This window comes from Acomys russatus, chromosome 16, assembly GCF_903995435.1.
Source record: "Acomys russatus chromosome 16, mAcoRus1.1, whole genome shotgun sequence".
Classification (NCBI taxonomy): domain Eukaryota; kingdom Metazoa; phylum Chordata; class Mammalia; order Rodentia; family Muridae; genus Acomys; species Acomys russatus.
The window spans coordinates 3,467,566-3,485,604 of NC_067152.1; the positions used below are offsets into that span (position 1 = coordinate 3,467,566).

Sequence of the window (18,039 nt, forward strand, 5' to 3'; positions counted from 1 at the left end):
TGAGTGCTTCATCTGCAGAAGAGGGTATCAGATTACATCATAGATGGTTGTGAGCCACCATGTGGTTGCTGGGAATTGAACTCAGGACCTCTGGAAGAGCAGGCGGCGCTCTTAACTACTGAGCCATCTCTCCAGCCCCTTCTGGGGGACTCTTAAGAACCTTCAGGTACAGGATAGAATTCCAGGTGGCTGTGGCATGGTTCTGACACTCCAGCTGGATAATGTCAAGGCTAACTGCAAGTAATAAAGGTAATAAAATTATTTTCTACCTGGGAACCAATGGGGTTGTGAGGGGCGGGAAGAAGAGTGGAGCAACGCCCAGGCCCAACCATCGATCCTACGAAAACCACATCGAAAGTCTTCAGAGTGTTGTCCCGCCCCAGGAGCTCCTGTGAGCACTACTTACTTACACACCGTGTCCCACAACTGTGCTGCTCTGGGCATGCTACTTCATCCACAAAAGTTACGGACCTGGCTACGCGGAGAGCCAAAGCAGCCAGATACAAAAGTGCACAGCGGAGGACTCTGTTACATATGGTTTAGGAACAAGTGCGACCCAGGGCTGGAGGCGGGCAGTGTGTTGACTGGGAGAGGCAAGAGCGAACTTTCATGGGTGATGGGAACACTGCCTATCTCAGGCCATATGTTGTTCTTATAAAGGGACACATGGAAATCTTCTCAGTTGGATACCTAAGGTTGGTGGACTTTTAAAAGTGCAGTTTTCTTGTTTGGTTGGGTAGCCGGCTTGGTTTTGTTTTCTTTGTTTGTTTGTTTGTTGTTTTGGACAAGGTCTTACTATAGGTTTCAGGCTAACCTTTAACTCACTCTGTAGCTCCGGCTGGCTCTGATTTCATAGTTAATCCCCCTGCCTCCACCTCTTGAGTGCCAGGGCTATAGATATATACACCACCACACCTGACACATAAAAGGCTTAAGAAGAGCCGGGCAGTGTAGCATACAATCTTCAATCTCAGCACACGGGAGTGGAAAACCACCCAGAGTTTGAGGCCTGCTTGGGTTACACAAGACCCGTCTCAAAAAGGAAAAAGGTAGCCGGGGCAGTAGTGGCGCGCGCCTTTAATCCCAGAACTCGGGAGGCAGAGGCAGGTGGATCCCTGTGAGTTCGAGGCCAGCCTTGTCTACAAAGCGAGTCCAGGACAGCCAAGGCTACACAAGGGAACCCTGTCTCAAAAAAACCAAAAACCAAAGCAAACAAACAAAGGAAAAAAAGTTTTGGCCGGGTGGTGGCGGCACATGCCTTTAGTTCCATCACTTAGGAAGCAGAAGCAGTGGGTCCCTTTAAGTTTGAGGTCAGCCTGGTCTACAAAGTGAACTCCAGAACAACCAGGGCTATAAGACCTGTCTCAAACTGTGAAAATTAAATAAATCAATATTAATAATGATAATAAAAAAGTTTTAGGAAGCTAAGAATTACATAAATTGTACAATTTACATTTATAATTGAGTTAATGACGGCACAGGGAGTTCTACTATCCTTGTGGAAGGTTGGGGGGTCTATGTAGAAAACCAGACTGACCATGGCGATTTACTGCCGGGACCAATGCATCATATGATCTGGACACGGAATGACACCAAATCTCAAGGATGCCCAAGAAGAAAATCAACAGCCTCTGTTGTAAAGTAATGGAGGAAGAAGAGGTGCCTATGCTAAGGGGCTATGCAGACTGGGGAGGCACAGCACTGATGGGTGGACTGACCTGGCTGAAGCCGTGGTCCTGGGGGATCAGGCTGTGGAGGGACCAGCACATTGTGCCCCACAGTCGATTCCAGTCAGTACCAGGGAACCACTAAAGCCAAAGAGCAAAGTAGCTTCAGGAAAAGTAAACCAATCAAGACAGTGGGGCCGATCAGGAGTGGAGCAAACAGTCCTCCTGTGGATTGCCGGGTGGTGCCAATAGCAAGGGAACAAGACTGGATGTAGGAGACATTATACAAAGTGCAGTCAGGAAGGAGATCCTCTGGGCTTGGATGACTTAAGGAACCATAGACAGAAAGGGGGACCAGGTTCCTGGGCACAGACCTTGGGTTCAGGTGTGGCAGGTGTGGACTGAGAGCAAGCAAGGTCCTGCCTGTAGAGCTCCAATCTACAATTGTTCTAGAGATGCAGAGCGAGACCCTGAATCACAGAACCAACCAGAAGATGCTCAGTTGCTATTCCCTGGTGTACCACAAGGGCCAGTTCATGCTCTCTGGAATGACAATAGTGGGATGGTACAGCAGCCATGGGCCTGACACTAAACCTACAAAGACAGAGTCCTAGTTTCCTATTGTATTAAACACAATGGCTGTAACAGCTAGCCTGGGTGCCAGAGGCCGAGACGGAGACTAGGCCGAGACTGTGATGTTCCGTGGCCTAGATCAGTCCTCACCTCTGACTCATGCTCTGGAGAGGAACGAAGTTAGGACCCCAGAAGAAACCAGCAGCAACGCTCACCTAACATCCAGAGGGAAGGTACTTAGATCAAAGCATGGCCGAAGCACAGTCAGGGTAGTGGATCTCTTCTCCTCCCGTCAGCCTTCTGGGAATTATCCTACATGCCCATCACTACCTCAGCACAGGGGCCAACTGCTCCCACCTCCTCAGTGAGGGACTTGGAACTTAAGACTTCTGCTCAACCGGAAGACTTATCACCCAGTCTCCTCTAAAATCCCTCCACATGTGACCACTCTCATCTCCCTCCTTTACCCAGACTCTGCCCGTCTGCTCAAGTTCAATGTCTGGGGCGGCGGGGGGGGGGGGGGGGGGGGGGGGGGGAAGGCAGGCATCCCGACGTACAGCATCTAACTACAGTGCTGCGCGACTGGTGTACCACAGCTTCTCCCGCTCGGCAAGGGGTGTCAGCCTCCCGTCAGTCATTCGGGTTTTCGTACGCCCACGTCCACTCCATCAGAAATTCCTATTGGCCCTACTGCGGAACTGTCATCTCTTAGCATGACTACCACAAGGTCCGAGCGGCATAGATCTCTGAGAAACCGCCTCTGGGTGGGTCTCCCTGCTCCTGCCCTTCCCCCTACAGTGTATCCCACCTTTTCTTTTTCTGTGAAGTGCTGAGGATTAAACCCAAGGCCTTATGCATGCTGTTAGGTGCTCCGTCTACCCTAGAGCTACACAGACAGACCGGCCCACCTGGTCCCTGCAAATGTATTCTTATTTTGTTTTGCGACAGGGTCTTACACACATGCCAGGATGGCCTAGACTCTCAGCAAGCCACCCTGTCCCAGCCTCTTGAGTGCTAGAATTACAGGTGTGAGCCACCAAACCTTATAGATCACCAACTTTCCAAAACGGACTCCTGCCGGCACCGCAGGCTATTCACTGGCCTCATGGCCAACTCTCCCCATTCTCCGCTTCCTTCAACCTTTTGTGGGGCAGCTCCCCCCTGAGTGCCACTTAAAATCACAAGCAGTAACCACCTCCGTGTGGCTGACGCCTCTTCTCCATCGTCTAACGTATCACATCATTTCCTCTGAGGTACATTCCAGGGGACGTGGATTCTTATACATTTTACTCCCTGATGCAACCCCAGTGTTCCTAACAGTATCACAGCACATGTTGGTCCATGAGTGAGTGAGGGAGTGAATGAGTGAGTGAGGGAGTGAATGAGTGAGTGAGGGAGTGAATGAGTGAGTGAGTGAATGAGTGAACGGTCAAATGAAGAGTGGGAATCTTCACAGATGCCCTGCATGGTGAAAGATGTGACCTTCCCACTGTTTCTCGTCTATTCAGATGTGGGAGGCAATGGTAGCACCTGGGACATCTTGAGAACAGGTGCCAGCAGCCTGGAGATCAGCGGAAGAGGGCAAAAAGACAATGGGGTGAGGCTAGACTTACAAATCACTCTGGATGAAAAGAGGAAAGAGTGTGCAGAGCAAAGACGGCACCTGAGTCCAAGAAGGGGCTGCTGAGGACTAAAATGGGGGATGAATGGCTGTCACAGACGCCATATGGAGTTGAAAGCTAGAGAGTATGAGCTGCCCCAGTCCAGACGAGAATCAGGATGGAGAGGCGTCCTGGCCTGGGAACAGAGGGACACCAGAGACTCTGGAACATCACAGCCGGAAGGGCAAGCAAAGGCCAAGTTCATTAGCAAGGGAACAAGAAGAGAGACTGTGAAGGAGAGTGACTCTTCCGCAGAAAGGACAGGAGAGCTTCTGAGCTGAGAGCGGACGCAACTGAAGCAGAGCCAGGAACTATGCTGCGTCCCACTCCAAAGGAGCAGGGCGCAGAGAACGGGCTTGTGGAGGCAGGGGCTGCCAGAGGTGCTAGACCGTTCCTCCTGTTGAGTGAGGCCGCTTTTTCCCGGTCCTGAAACTAGACAGCAGAACAGAGGTCTAGAATGTCAGAACCAGAGGCTATATCTGAACCGGTCACCATGGTTCCGAGCCCAGAATGCCTCGAGGTGGCAGCGGTGCAGGGGGCTGACGGGAAGGAGGCCAAGACGAGATCCATAGCCGCCCAGCACTGAGCAACCCACCCTCCCCTGTATCATGCTGTTCCAAATGGACAGTGTCTTCTGGGTGCTTGCACTGTCCTCCAGACACAGGGCTTGCTTCTGAGTCCCAGTGAGGCTCGGACTTCTGTCTGTAGCCTCCTGGGGCAAGCATTGCCTCATAGGTATCCAGAGTTCATTCATTCCTACCATCTGCTCTAAGACTGACAGTCTTTTTTTTAAAGATTTATTTATTTATTTATTTATTTATTTATTTATTATGTATACAGTGCTCTGCCTGCATGTTCACCTGCAGGCCTGAAGAGGGCATCAGATTTTATTATAGATGGCTGTGAGCCACCATGTGGTTGCTGGGAATTGAACTCAGTACCTCTGGAGCAGCAGTCAGTGCCCTTAACCTCTGAGCCATCTCTCCAGCCCGAGACTGACAGTCTTTATGGGACCCTCAAGTCCATCAGATGCAAGTCTAGTTCCACAGCCACCTATCCCCCTATGCTACTGGCTTATGGGCCCCCTCCACCCTTATAGAAAGCCAGTTCCCAAGGCACACAAATAATCCAGGATCTTCTTGCCCATGCTAAAGCTGAGCTGCCACGAAGCTTGGGAGCCTGGATTTAAACACCAGATGTAGATTATCAGCAGGTTGGCTTTGGGTTTGAGTCACAGCCTGTGTTTCAGTTTTTCTGTTAAGATAAGGACAGTGCCCACACAACAGAGTGGCTGTCAGAATGTCATTAAAGAACTTGGTGTGATAAATAGGGTAGCGAGTCTGAGGTAGCACGCAGGGGACACAGAAGAGTTTGGAAGGCAGACGCCCTGGTCCAGGTGAGACCACTTGGAGCCTGACTGCATCCCCATACTAAGTGCCCTCACATAAACGGCTTTGGTGGAACTGACGGCTGATAAGGCCACAGCACACTTACATCAGTTGAAAATAGCCACCCTCCACCAAGTAGTGTCAGCACAGAGAAAGTCATGGAGAACCACTGGGGTTTACATGCTGAGTTTTAGAGACTTAAGTTCCTAACTTTACCAGGAAGTTCCTGGTGACTGCCCTCTACCCCGGAGACTCAAAACAAATCCATGTGGGTAGCATCAGGGCTATGAATACTGTCCTGACTCTGAGGAATTCTACTGTTTAGAAAAGCAGAAACCCACCAGTTTAAGAACAGAACCCTGGTGAAAGCCTAATGGAGGCCAGACTCTGAAGCAGCCCTAATATGCCGTTGGCACCACGTCAACTCAACAGGCACACCGCTAGCAAGAAATCTTAAGGGATCCGAGTTTGCCTGGGGACAGAGAAGGAGACAGTGGCAGAGAAGAGCTCTGCTGTGCTCTGATCTCACTGTACACAGTGAACAGGCATGGAGGGAAGCCCACGGCTCCTTCGCCCAGGTCCCTTGAGTCCGCATGCAGCAATTACTTGAGCACAGAAAGGTCCCCACCTTCATCCAAGCACTAAACCAGCACAGAGGAAGCTGGTCACCTGGCCAATGACAGGTGGCAGCTCACTGCTGGAAATGTGGCTGATGTCACTGGAGTTCTCCGTTCTGGCTCCGCACCCCCATGGCTGGGAACAGACTCAGGCCCTCTGTAGGAGTGCAGCGGGGACCTCTTTGGTTGCCATGGAGATGGTGATCTGATCATCCACCTCCAGGATTCCTCTGGGAAGGGAGGCAGAGACCATGGCCGGGAGAAGGCCAGGGCTTGACATGAGGAGGAAGAGGGTGTGCCAACTGAGTCTGGGCAGAAGAGGGAGCATCTTCACCAGTCTCCAGGCTCTGAGGATGGACAGAAATGCTGAATGGATTCTGCACCCTGTTTCCTGGTGCACACAGAAAGCCTACAGCCAGGAATGCATTTCATCTTTGCAAGCCAGGCAGATGGTCAGGGTACCATTACTCCCTGCATCATCTACCCATCTGTACATAAATGGGGCATAAACTGAGGCTCAAAGAAACACCAGGTCTCTACAGAGGCCACCAGGTAATTAGAACAACTGAGCCGCAACTTAAAGCCTGCTCTTTTGAAGCAAGTCTGGTTTGTTTTTTATGGTCTGATGTAATTTCCCTTCCCTGGCAAACTAAAATCCCTCAATTCTTTGAAATAGATCTGTGAACCTGTGTGTGCACACAGGAAGGTGCCCAAGCAAGCACGTGTCTCTCTCCTTCTCCACTTTATCCAGTTGAGACAGGGTCTCCCACTGAACCTGGAGCTCGCCGTTTTTCAGTTAGACTGGCCAGCAAGCCCTTGAGAGTCTCCTGATTAAGTCCCTACTGCTGCCATGCTAGGGTATGCATACGCTAGGGCAGGCGTATGCAACAACTCCTGGCTTTTCACAGGGACCAAGCGCAGATCCTCATGCTTAGCACACCAAGTGATCTTACCCTACTGAGCCATCTCCCCAGGTCCTGTCTCTTTTACAGAGGCAGAGTCTCATTACGTAGCCCAAACTGGCCTTCATTTCATGGTCCTCCTGCTTCTGCCTGCTGAGTGTGGGATTACAGGCAGGCAACATCACACTCGGTGGGGGGGGAAAATATCCCAATTACTCTGTGGGAAAGGCAGTTCCACGTGCACTGAACATACAGGTCAGACACTACCAAATGGACATAGGGCCTTCCGTCCATGATGGAGGGGAAGCTTACTGCATGTGTGAGTAAACTGGCCAGTCAACATACACCTCCTGAGACACCGTCAATGGCAGGTGCAGGCCCGGGAGCTGACCGCTCCCCACTGCTGGAGCCTATCACAGGTGGACGACCCTGAGGCAAAGCCAGGGTTCCCACAGACCTGCTCCACATTCCAGCTCTGTATGTTTTCCCCAAGCTGTTTGTTTTCTTGGCACCTCCACTTCCGCATCTGTAACCAGGGTGCTTATTATATCCTGTGGAACAATGGAAGACACTCGACAAAGAGGACGTTTCACAGACAGTAAATCATTTGGTCAACCAAACCAAAATAACAGTAATAAATCTGGGGCTGGAGAGATGGCTCAGTGGTTAAGAGCCCTGTCTGCTCTTCCAGAGGTCCTGAGTTCAATTCCCAGCAACCACATGGTGGCTCATGCCACCATGGGGATCTGCCCACCAAGAAGGATCTGATGTCCTCTTCTGGCATGCAGGTGTACATGCAGATAGGGTACTCATAACACTAAATAAATGAAAGAACACACAAAAGAACAACAACAAAATAATAAATCTGCATACGGTGTTAAAGGTAGCACACACCTTTAATCTTAGCATTTGGGAGGCAGAGGCAGGCAGATCCCTGAGTTCAAGGCCAGCCTGGTCTAAAAAGAGATTTCAAGGTCAGCCAAGGCTACACAGAGAAACCTGTCTTGAAAACCCAAACCAAGGGTTGGAGAAATGGCTCAGTGGTTAAGAGCACTCACTGTTTTTCCAAAGGTCGTGAGTTCCATCTCCAGCACCCACACGACAGCTCACAACTGTCTCACATCTTCTTGTGTGCAGACGTACATGCAGACAAAGTATCCATATACATTAAATCATCTAATAAATAAATAAATCCTTTGGGAAAAAAAAGAAAGAAAGAAAGAAAGAAAAGAAAAACCAAACTAACCAAACAATTCTGTACAGTGTCATGTTTGTCTGCTGAGATTGGCATGTTCTGGTTTCTCCACTAGGTGGCAGGAGACCAGAAGGTAAAAGATGGCATTTGTCAGTAAGCCCTGTTACTGAGGACAGGGTTCATAGAGCACACGTGCTGGAGCTGCTAGCTGGCTAACACCAGTCCCTAAAAAGCTTCCTAAGCTTTCCCCAGAACAACCAATTTGATTATTTACAGTGTAGGAACCAGGAGGTTGCTCTGACAAGTCTTCAGGAATTCTAACCCTTGTCAGAGTTAGCCGTCCCTACAGACCTTCTCAGAGGCTGAGAACAAGCAAACAACCTGGAACTCCCAGAGATCCTCCTGCCTCCCAAATGATGGGATTAAAGGTGTGCACTTCCAGGCCTGACTAAAATATATTTATTTTAGAAAAGAAGACAGAGCAGGATCAAGACCAGGGCTAAGAAACTTTACAAGGGAATGGAGAGATGGTTTGGTGGTTAAGAACATTTGCTGCTTTGCAGAGGACCCAAGTTCAACTCTAGCACCCACATCAGGGCTCACAACCATCTGTAACTCCAGTTCCAGGGAATATGTGACGCCTTCTTCTGGCCTTTTAGAGGCAGCGCATGCACATGTTACACATAACATGCAGACAAAATAGCATAAAAACAATCTGGCGGGGGGGGGGGCGGGGGGGGGGGGGGGGGGGGGGGGGGGGGGGGGGGGGGGGGGGGGGGGGGGGGGGGGGGGGGGGGGGGGGGGGGGGGGGGGAGGGGGGGGGGCAGAGAGAAAGAGAGAATGACAAGGTAGCTGATGCAGACTACAGCGTCATCTCTACAACTGCAAAGGCAGGTTTCATTAGCAGAGGGCATCTGCTTGTGATTACACCTTGGCACAAGGCAAGCCTTGCTCGGCTCTAAGCAGACAGCCAGGCACTTGTGGGCTCTGATTCCAGTGTTTCCTCTCCCACCAGGCAGCACCTAGGCTCCCACTCCAGAGCCTAAACTATCTCCATATCAAGTGAATGACAGTGGGCAGTGTCGCTGGTAGGATGCTGACCGGTCCAGGGGTCATGGCAAGGAAGAGGACTCCCCCATAACATCAGTTTCCCTGGCTCTGAGCCCTACCTCTCATACCATCTAGGTGCCCAACTCAGTCTGGAGAGCTCCGTCCTCCCACCTGGCTTTGCCCTCACATTCCCAGAAGTTAACGCTGCAGTTCTAGCCACAAAGATTTAAGTGGCTGGGCGTGTTAGCCCAAGCCTTTAATCTCAGCACTTGGGAGGCAGAGGTAAGGCAGATCTCTGTGAGTTCAAGGCCAGCCTGGTCTACAAATCGAGTATAGGACAGCCAGTGCCACACAGAGAAATCTGTCTCGAAAAAACAAAAACAAGTGCTCGCTTCGGCAGCACATATACTAAAAATTGGAACGATACAGAGAAGATTAGCATGGCCCCTGCGCAAGGATGACACGCAAATTCGTGAAGCATTCCATATTAAAAACAAAAACAAAAAACAAAACCAAAAAAAAAACAGATTTAAGTGGCTATTAGACATACCAACCTCACCTTTAACTGTGTGACTTTGGGCGGACTGCTTAACTTCTCTGTGTTGATAAAATGAGATTAACAGCAGTACTCAAAATCTCATAGAGTTTTTATGCCTGCTAAATGAGTTTAGGTAGAGCCCTAAGAACTGTGCCTGGCATGCAACAAGTGATGAGCTAACTATCATTATCATCCCTGTAGTTACTGTTGCTCTTGTTTCTGCACTGTCTTGGCCTTGGGAAAGAGCCCAGGGAGTCCAGCTGCACGCTGTGTGGGTAGCACACACACTGCCAAGTACAACAGAGGCACAACAGGACGGACCTCACACATGGTAGCTGCACTCCCCAGTCTGACAGCCTGCTCCCTCTGCGGCTGCCACTCACTCTCAGCCCCAGATCTGGACTCCTTCCTGAGAACCCTGGGCCCTTCCACAGAGTTGGCCAAGCTGTCTAGGCATGTAGTCTGTGCAAACTCAACCCCACCAGGAAACAATCGCTCAGGAAGGGATGTGGGGAGCGGTGGGAGGTGCACAGACACAGCCTGCCTACACTCCCACAAAAGAGCACAAAGTGCAGCCACCAACACATGCAGTTCACAGTACCGTCCCCAGCTGTCCCTCCAGCTCTGGTAGGTTAGCGTGTGCTCATGTGTTCAATCATTCCTCTGCGCGGGAGATCACATGAGCTGACCCACACAGTCTTCCTCTTGGAAAGTAAGCGTCGGCAGGACGTTCCTAAGAACTCAAGCTTTGGAACCAGACCGCCTGGCTTGAATCCCAGGCCCCACCTCCCATCAGCTGTGTGACCTTGGCAAGTCACCATAACCTCTCTGTGCCTCTGCTCCGCCTCCGAAATGGGATAATAGCAGCAGCCAAACGCAAAGGGTTCCTGTGAGCAGGGATGATGAGTAAGTACATTCTGGGTGAATTTCAGCTGTGACTGCTATTTCTCACAGGCTCAGCTAGACAGGTGCAGTTTCTGAGCTCTCAACAGGCCCAGGTTCCCCTCCAGACCCACACATCTTTTTAATCCCGTTTACTCTGAGAATTTATCTGACAATTGGTCCTTATCCCCCAAAGGGTCCTAAAGGCCTGAGAAAAACCCCAGCTCAGCCAATATCCCACGCATAGGTTTCTGTCAACACCCCCACCTCTGCCTCCAGGCTGCACCATGATGACCCCACATTTCCCATCACCCCTGTCTGGAGATCACAGCAGCCTCAATGTGTCACACCCCACACAGACCTGGGCCTATGTCCTGAAGAGACACTGCTGTGACTTCCCCCACTCGGAGATGGATTGTGCGTTTCCTCACTGGACAGTCTAAGGGTCTGTGATTTGGAGAGGCCTCTGGAATCCAAAGCAGACACAGAGAACCAAGGGTTGTGATGCAGCTCTCTGAGAAAAGTGTTAATCTCTTATACTGTTTGCCACTTAGGTGAATAGGGGTAGCATTTCCTTACCAGAGCAGAGCACAGGCTACATCTGCAAGATGGGACAGCTCTATGGTGACATCTCACAGGTATTCAGTGTGTTAGAAAAAGAATTTTATCTCCTTTGTCACTGAAGACAGAGATGAGAGACAGATCTGACTAGTTGCCCAAGTCTGCTATATTCAGCCAGATGATGTGCTGTTGTTGGGGGGATGTGGGGAGGGGAGCACAAGGCACCCCAAACAGGTTTACTGTATGGGATTTAGAGCTCTGGGAGATGGGGGGGGTATACCCAGACCCTTCTCTGTCCCCAGAATCTAGCTCATTTATCCAAATTCCAATCTTGCCCCAATACTAGGCAGAAGGTTTATGGAGGGACCACCTGTGCCCTTTGGTTAAATACACCTGATGCCCACCAGCTTTTGGCACAGTTTCATCTTGCCTATTGAAGCAGATGACACCTCCACGAAGCGGTGGGAATGTAGGTCCACCAGACCCGGGTGCTTATCACACTGCAGCACCACAAGGTGAGAAAAACACACCCTGATACTACCTCATCCTTCCCTCTGGTTTAAAGCCTGGTAGTCACCATAGCAACAGGCTCCCGCTCCAGCCTGCCAGGCCAGGCTGATGCAATTCTCAGGCACTGAGCAACTCCAACTCACCCAGCTCTGTTCTCACTTAGGGGTGGGTGAGTGAGGAGAACAAACGAAGAGGGGTGAGATAGGTGCACAGCCTACAGACGCTCTGCTCCCCGCGACACTCGGGGGGGGGGCTGACTCTAAGGGACCAAGACCATGAAGTAAGCAGTGGATTCTCTTCCCATATCCCTAATGAACACAGTGTCACTGCAGGCGATGCCACCTGTGGAAGATGCATCTCAGAGGCCTTGGAAGATCTGCAAAGACAGACTGTGCTACTCTCTACTCTCACAGACTCCTTCCTCATCTGCAGAACCAGCATCCTGCACCCCACCCCGTCTCTGGGCCCACAGGCAGCCCAACTTTTCAGAAGTCAACAGATGCAGGGTTGGGGGTGTGGCTCAGGAATAGAGCATTTGCTCCGCACGTACACGGTTCTGTGTTCCGTCTCCAACACAGCAAAACAAACCAACAAGACCCAGAACAAATCAGAACTTGACAGATGCAGCTCCACAGCTCTCTGCTAGTTACACTTGCCGAATTTACTGAACGCTACCAATAATCTCAGAACTCTCTTGCAAGCTAACATGTCCCCATGAGGCCACCAAACTTCCAGTGTCAATTCAATCTGAGGGACTTCAGCTTCCCTGGGAGGTCTCTTCACTCTACATTTAGAATACATCTGCCAAGACCCACCCAACCTATTAACTCACCAGTGCCACCAACTTCATGAAAGAAACACTCAGATAGCTGAAGGGTCAACTCACCCAGTCCTCACCACCCCCAAAGGCCACAGGTAAAGAGCCCACGTTTGCAGGAGAGACGGCAAAGTTACATACAGTCCCCCAGCCTCTGGGTGCCTACCCATGGATGCAGGGATCGCCCTCCCTCGCAGGCCAATGGCAGTACAAATGCCTGTAGTGCCAGGAATGCCTCCTTCCAGGAGGCTGGCTCTCTTTCCTACCTGGTCCTCAGAGCTCTCCTACCTGGGGCCTTCAGGGCACCCACCCAATCAGTCGCTGGGCTTCACACAAACAGGCCCTGCTCTGGGACCTGCACCCTGGCAGAGGCCTGCACTGGGGCGCTCCGTTGCAACCTCCCAGTGGCCACCCTGACAGATGCGGGAAGTGATTATCTCCGAGAGCCTCTTGGGAGAAGCATTCGCCATGGGATGCCCAGTAATGGCGTCCTGAGTCCTGAGGGAGCTTCTGGGACTACAGAGAGGTGGAAAACGGCTGGCTGTGGCTTCCAACAAACAACTCCGGGTCAGATCTGAAATAAACCTGTATAGCTGTGGTCAAGGAATTGTTCGTTTTGGTTTTTTAAGTTTCTTTCGGTGGCAGCCAATTGAGTTTTGTTTTGTTTTGTTTTTTGGTACTGGGATCAAAACCCAGTACCTTGTGTACTTGAGGCAAGCGCTGCCTCTAATCAATTGATTTCTGACAAGGGTACCAAAACTACTTAGTAAGGGAAGAATGGTCTTTTCAACAAATGGTACCAGTACAACCAGACTACCAAGTGCAAAACAGTGAAGCAGAACTCATTCAGAAGGTTAACTTAGGGGCCACCAATAAAGGTGGCTCAGCCAGCAAACACACTTGCCATGTAAGCTTGGTAACACAAGTTCAAGCCCTGCAACCCATGTAAATGTGGAAGGAGAGAACCCCACAAAGTTGCCCTCTGACCTCCACACAAGGACAAAGCGTAGCACACATGTGCACATAAAATAATGATAATTTTTAAAATTTAACTCAGGACTGGAGACGTAGCTCATTGGTAAAGCATACAAAAAGCTCTTGCTTGATTGCACATGGAGGCACATGCCATTAATCCCAGCTCCCAGGAGAGGCAGAGGCAAACAGATACCTATGAATTTAAGGCTGGCCCAATCTACACGGTGAGTTCCAGGCCAGCCAGGGATACAAAGAAAGGCCTTGGAAAACAATACAAAGCAGTATTAACAGAGCTAGGAATAGTGGCTCGTATCTGTAATCCTCCTACCACTTAGTAGGCTGAGGCAGGACTCTGAAGCTACCCTGCACTACATAGTGAGAACCAGTCTCCATAACAAAGCAAAAACATTTAATTGAAGAATTAACTCGGGAGGCAGAGACAGGTGGATCTCTTTGAATTCAAGGCCAGTATGATCTACAGAGTTAGTTCCAGGACAGCCAAGGCCCTCACCCAAAGACACCTAGCTTTTAGAAACGGGGGGGGGGGGTGAATTAAAAGGGGCTGGAGAGATGGCTCTGCAGTTAAGAACACTGGTTGCTCTTCCAGAAGACCTGGGTTTGATTCCCAGCACCCACAGAGAAACTTACAACCATCCGTAACTCCAGTTCTGGGGATCTGATGCCCTCTTCTGGCCTCGAGGCATGCATGTGGTGCACAGACATACAAGCCAAAACCAAACCAAAACAAATCAAAATGCTCACCACTTATAATAATTACAGAGCTACAAGGAAAAGCTGCAGCTATGAAATACTTAGAGAAAATCCAACAAGTAGCTCTTCACAGCAACGGATTCGTAGATAACGATATCAGAAGTATGGAAGTTTGAATCAGAATGGTCCCTGTAGGCTAATGCCTTTGAATGTTTGGTTCCTATGAATGTTTGGTAAATATTAGGAGGTGTGATCCTGCCAGAGGAGGTGTACCATTGGGGATGGACTTTGAGGTTTCAAAAGCCCATGACATTCCCAGTTCTCTCTCTCTGGCTCATGGTTGTCTCAATATGTTAGCTCTCAGCTACAGTGCCTTGTGTGCCTGCCTCCCTACCTGCCTGCCTGCCTACCTGCCTACCTACCTGCCTGCCTACCTGCCTACCTGCCTACCTACCTGCCTGCCTGCCTACCTGCCTACCTACCTGCCTGCCTACCTGCCTACCTACCTGCCTGCCTACCTGCCTACCTACCTGCCTGCCTGCCTACCTGCCTACCTACCTGCCTGCCTACCTGCCTACCTACCTGCCTGCCTGCCTACCTGCCTACCTACCTGCCTGCCTACCTGCCTACCTACCTGCCTGCCTACCTGCCTACCTACCTGCCTGCCTGCCTACCTACCTGCCTACCTGCCTACCTACCTGCCTGCCTGCCTACCTACCTGCCTGCCTGCCTGCCTACCTACCTGCCTGCCTACCTACCTGCCTGCCTGCCTACCTGCCTACCTACCTGCCTGCCTACCTGCCTACCTACCTGCCTGCCTGCCTACCTGCCTACCTACCTGCCTGCCTACCTGCCTACCTACCTGCCTGCCTACCTGCCTGCCTACCTGCCTACCTACCTGCCTGCCTGCCTACCTGCCTACCTACCTGCCTGCCTACCTGCCTACCTACCTGCCTGCCTGCCTACCTGCCTACCTACCTGCCTGCCTACCTGCCTACCTACCTGCCTGCCTACCTGCCTGCCTACCTGCCTACCTACCTGCCTACCTACCTGCCTGCCTACCTGCCTGCCTACCTGCCTGCCTACAAGCCCACCTGCCTACCTGCTACCATGCTCTGAAATTGTAAGCAAGCTTCTAACTGAACACTTTATTTTATAAAGTCACCTTGGTCATTATGTTTCTTCACAGCAATAGAAAAGTAACTAAGACAAAAACAAAAACAAGCAAACAAAACCAATAGCTAGGCATGGTGGCACACACCTGTAATCCCAGCAGTTGGGGAGGCAGAGGCAGGTGGATCTCTGTGAGTTCGAGGCCAGGCTGGTCTACAAAGCAAGTCCAGGACAACCAAGGCTACACAGAGAAACCATGTCTCACAAAAGAAAACAGAGAACTGTACATCATCAAAATTAAATTTTTTGTACTTCTAAGGACACTATGAAGAAAGTAAAAGATCATTCATGGAATGAAAATATTAGAATCCATTCGTCTGCCAAGAAACTTGAACCTAGAACATCTAAAGAAATTTCACAATTCAACACCAGAAGACACCTAACCTAAGCAATATAGCCAGGACAGTCTACTCCAAGCTCTGTGTTCTGAACTATTATTATGTGACCTTGAACACTGTGGAGGCTATTTTTGGGTTGTCAACTTGCCTACACCTGCAAGTAAGTAAAACTCAAACGTCTGTGAGTGGTTTCTTCTCTTTCTTTCTTTTTTCGCTGTTCCTACCTCCCCTGCCCCCCCACCCCCCACTTTTCTTTCTTTTTTTTTTTTTTTTTTCTGAGACAGGGTCTCTCTGTGTAGCCTTGGCCATCCTGGACTTGCTTTGTAGACCAGGCTGACCTCAAACTCACAGCGATCTGTTTGCCTCTGCCTCCCTGAGTGCTGGGATTAAAGGTGTGTGCCACCACGCACGGCTGAGAGTTGTGGTTTTAATTTCTTTTCTTTTTTTTTTTCTACTTTTTGAGATAAGGTCTCAAGTAGCTCAGGTTGGCCTCAAAATAGCTTTGTAGCCAAGAAAGAATCTGAACTTCCGGTCTCCCTGTTTCCACCTTCCAAAGGCTCAAATTACAGGCATGTTACTGCTGTTGCCTGGCTCTCCCAGAAGAGGGGTCCTAAAGGTTTTAAGCCAGAAGAACTTTGTAGACTCTGATCTAAGGAAGCATAAGAAGACCAGGCGTGGTGGCACTCGGGAGGCAGAGACAGGCAGATCTCTGAGTTCGAGGCCAGCCTGGTCTACAAAGCAAGTCCAGGACAGCCAAGGCTACACAGAGAAACCTTGTCTCGAGGGAAAAAAAAAAGAACAAGAAGAAGAGCAAAGAGTGGGGTAAGCAGCTGCAGCTAGCAATGGAGTCTGGGGATGGATGATGCAGACAGAACTCCATCCATAGTGGTACTCAGAAAAGAGAAGGCAGGCCAGCCAGAATATTAGCCATGGAGGGTAGGAAAGGTGCCCACTGACAGACACAGCATGCCTGGTGACCGGATGACCTTTGGTCCAACTCCAAGTATGGGATCTTCGCTGAACCCTGTGGAATTCTCAATGAAGACAGTTGTCACTTGCCTGCACAGAAAGAAAGCTGTGTCTGAAGATCAGAATCCAGTGAGAAAGAGCCCGGGCCTTCGCTCAAGGGGACAGCTTGGAGAACTAAACCTCAAATCAGCCAGGTGGCTGTTCCCTGCACAAGGGGTCACAGTGTTCTGTGAATAAAAGGAAGCTTTCTGTTCTTCTTTAAAAGCCATCTCCCTTGACTCTGGCTGGGTAAGCTGTGGAAGGAGATCCGGACACTGTACTTAAACTTTACATGCATTTTCTTTTTTTTCTTTTTTTTTTTTGGTTTTTTGAGACAGGGTTTCTCTGTGTAGCCTTGGCTGTCCTGGACTCACTTTGTAGACCAGGCTGGCCTCGAACTCACAGCGATCCACCTGCCTCTGCCTCCCGAGTGCTGGGATTAAAGGCATGCGCCACCACGCCCGGCTTTTACATGCATTTTCACCCCCAACCCTCTTAAGGATTATTCACCCAACTTCAGCGTCATCATCCCACTTTGCAGAAGCCTTAGCCTGGAAACTAGAAGCCTAAGCAACTTGCTTTCAGCAGCATGGGCCGGCTAACTTAGCTGGAGCCCTGCTGGAGCCTCGCTCATGCAGAATCCACTCTTCCTCTACCCACCTCCACTGACGAGTGCTCTGACATTCTTCCGCTCGCTCGCTCTCTGTCCAAGGAAGCCATTGTGTGCAGAGGTAACCAGCAAAGAGCGATCTTAGGTTCTGGCCAAGGCAGGCTCAGAATGACAACACCTCACACAGGACAAATAGTTGAACTTACTTCAGCCATATACAGCCCCGTGCAGTAGGTATTGACACTGTTCCCATCTTATGAAGATGAAGAAACTGAGGCACAGTGACCAAGCATCTCCTTTAAGTCACACTGCTGCTTAAGTGGCCAAGTTAGGACCCCAAGTTAGGCAGCCCCAAATGTGTTCTTCCCCCCTTATAACCTAAGTCAGTAATGTCACACAGTGCATGTGAAGTTAACATGTCTGGGAGAGTGGGGTGTGTGTGTGTGTGTGTGTGTGTGTGTGTGTGTGTGTCAGAGAGACAGACAGAGAGAGACCGAGAGACAGAGGGACAGACAGACACACTTCTTGGGCTACAGCAACTACAAGGACAAAGCCACAGCTAGAACATACTCAACAGAAACACTGAGAAGCCACTGGTGACAGATGGAAAGGGAAAACCTGCAGACATGTGGTCTCGCCTCAGTGGGCGTGCAGACAGACAGCTGGTGAGACCAGCAGGATCATGGCCCGGGCTTACCTGCCAGGCAAGGACCCACAGAGCCACCAAGACAGACACATGATACACAGCGGGTGCATGAGCCTTCAGTTCTTTCAAACAGCAAGTTGGCTCGTTAGTGGACTGTGTAATTGATCCGGTAGGTGGCTTTTTGTCAATGGACTGCAGAGGCATTTTCTTCTGCTAC

General features: G+C 50.4%; 1 protein-coding gene and 1 non-coding gene across 3 annotated transcripts in view; one reads left to right on the forward strand and one right to left on the reverse strand.

Annotated features, from left to right (window-relative positions):
• The window catches only part of Abr (ABR activator of RhoGEF and GTPase), a 194,165-nt gene that overhangs the window by 98,303 nt on the left and 77,823 nt on the right, over positions 1 to 18,039 (reverse strand). The gene's annotated exons all lie outside the window — the stretch shown is intronic.
• LOC127200936 (U6 spliceosomal RNA) lies at positions 9,438 to 9,545 on the forward strand. The gene has a single exon (XR_007832152.1). It is a non-coding gene; the product is annotated as a U6 spliceosomal RNA (small nuclear RNA).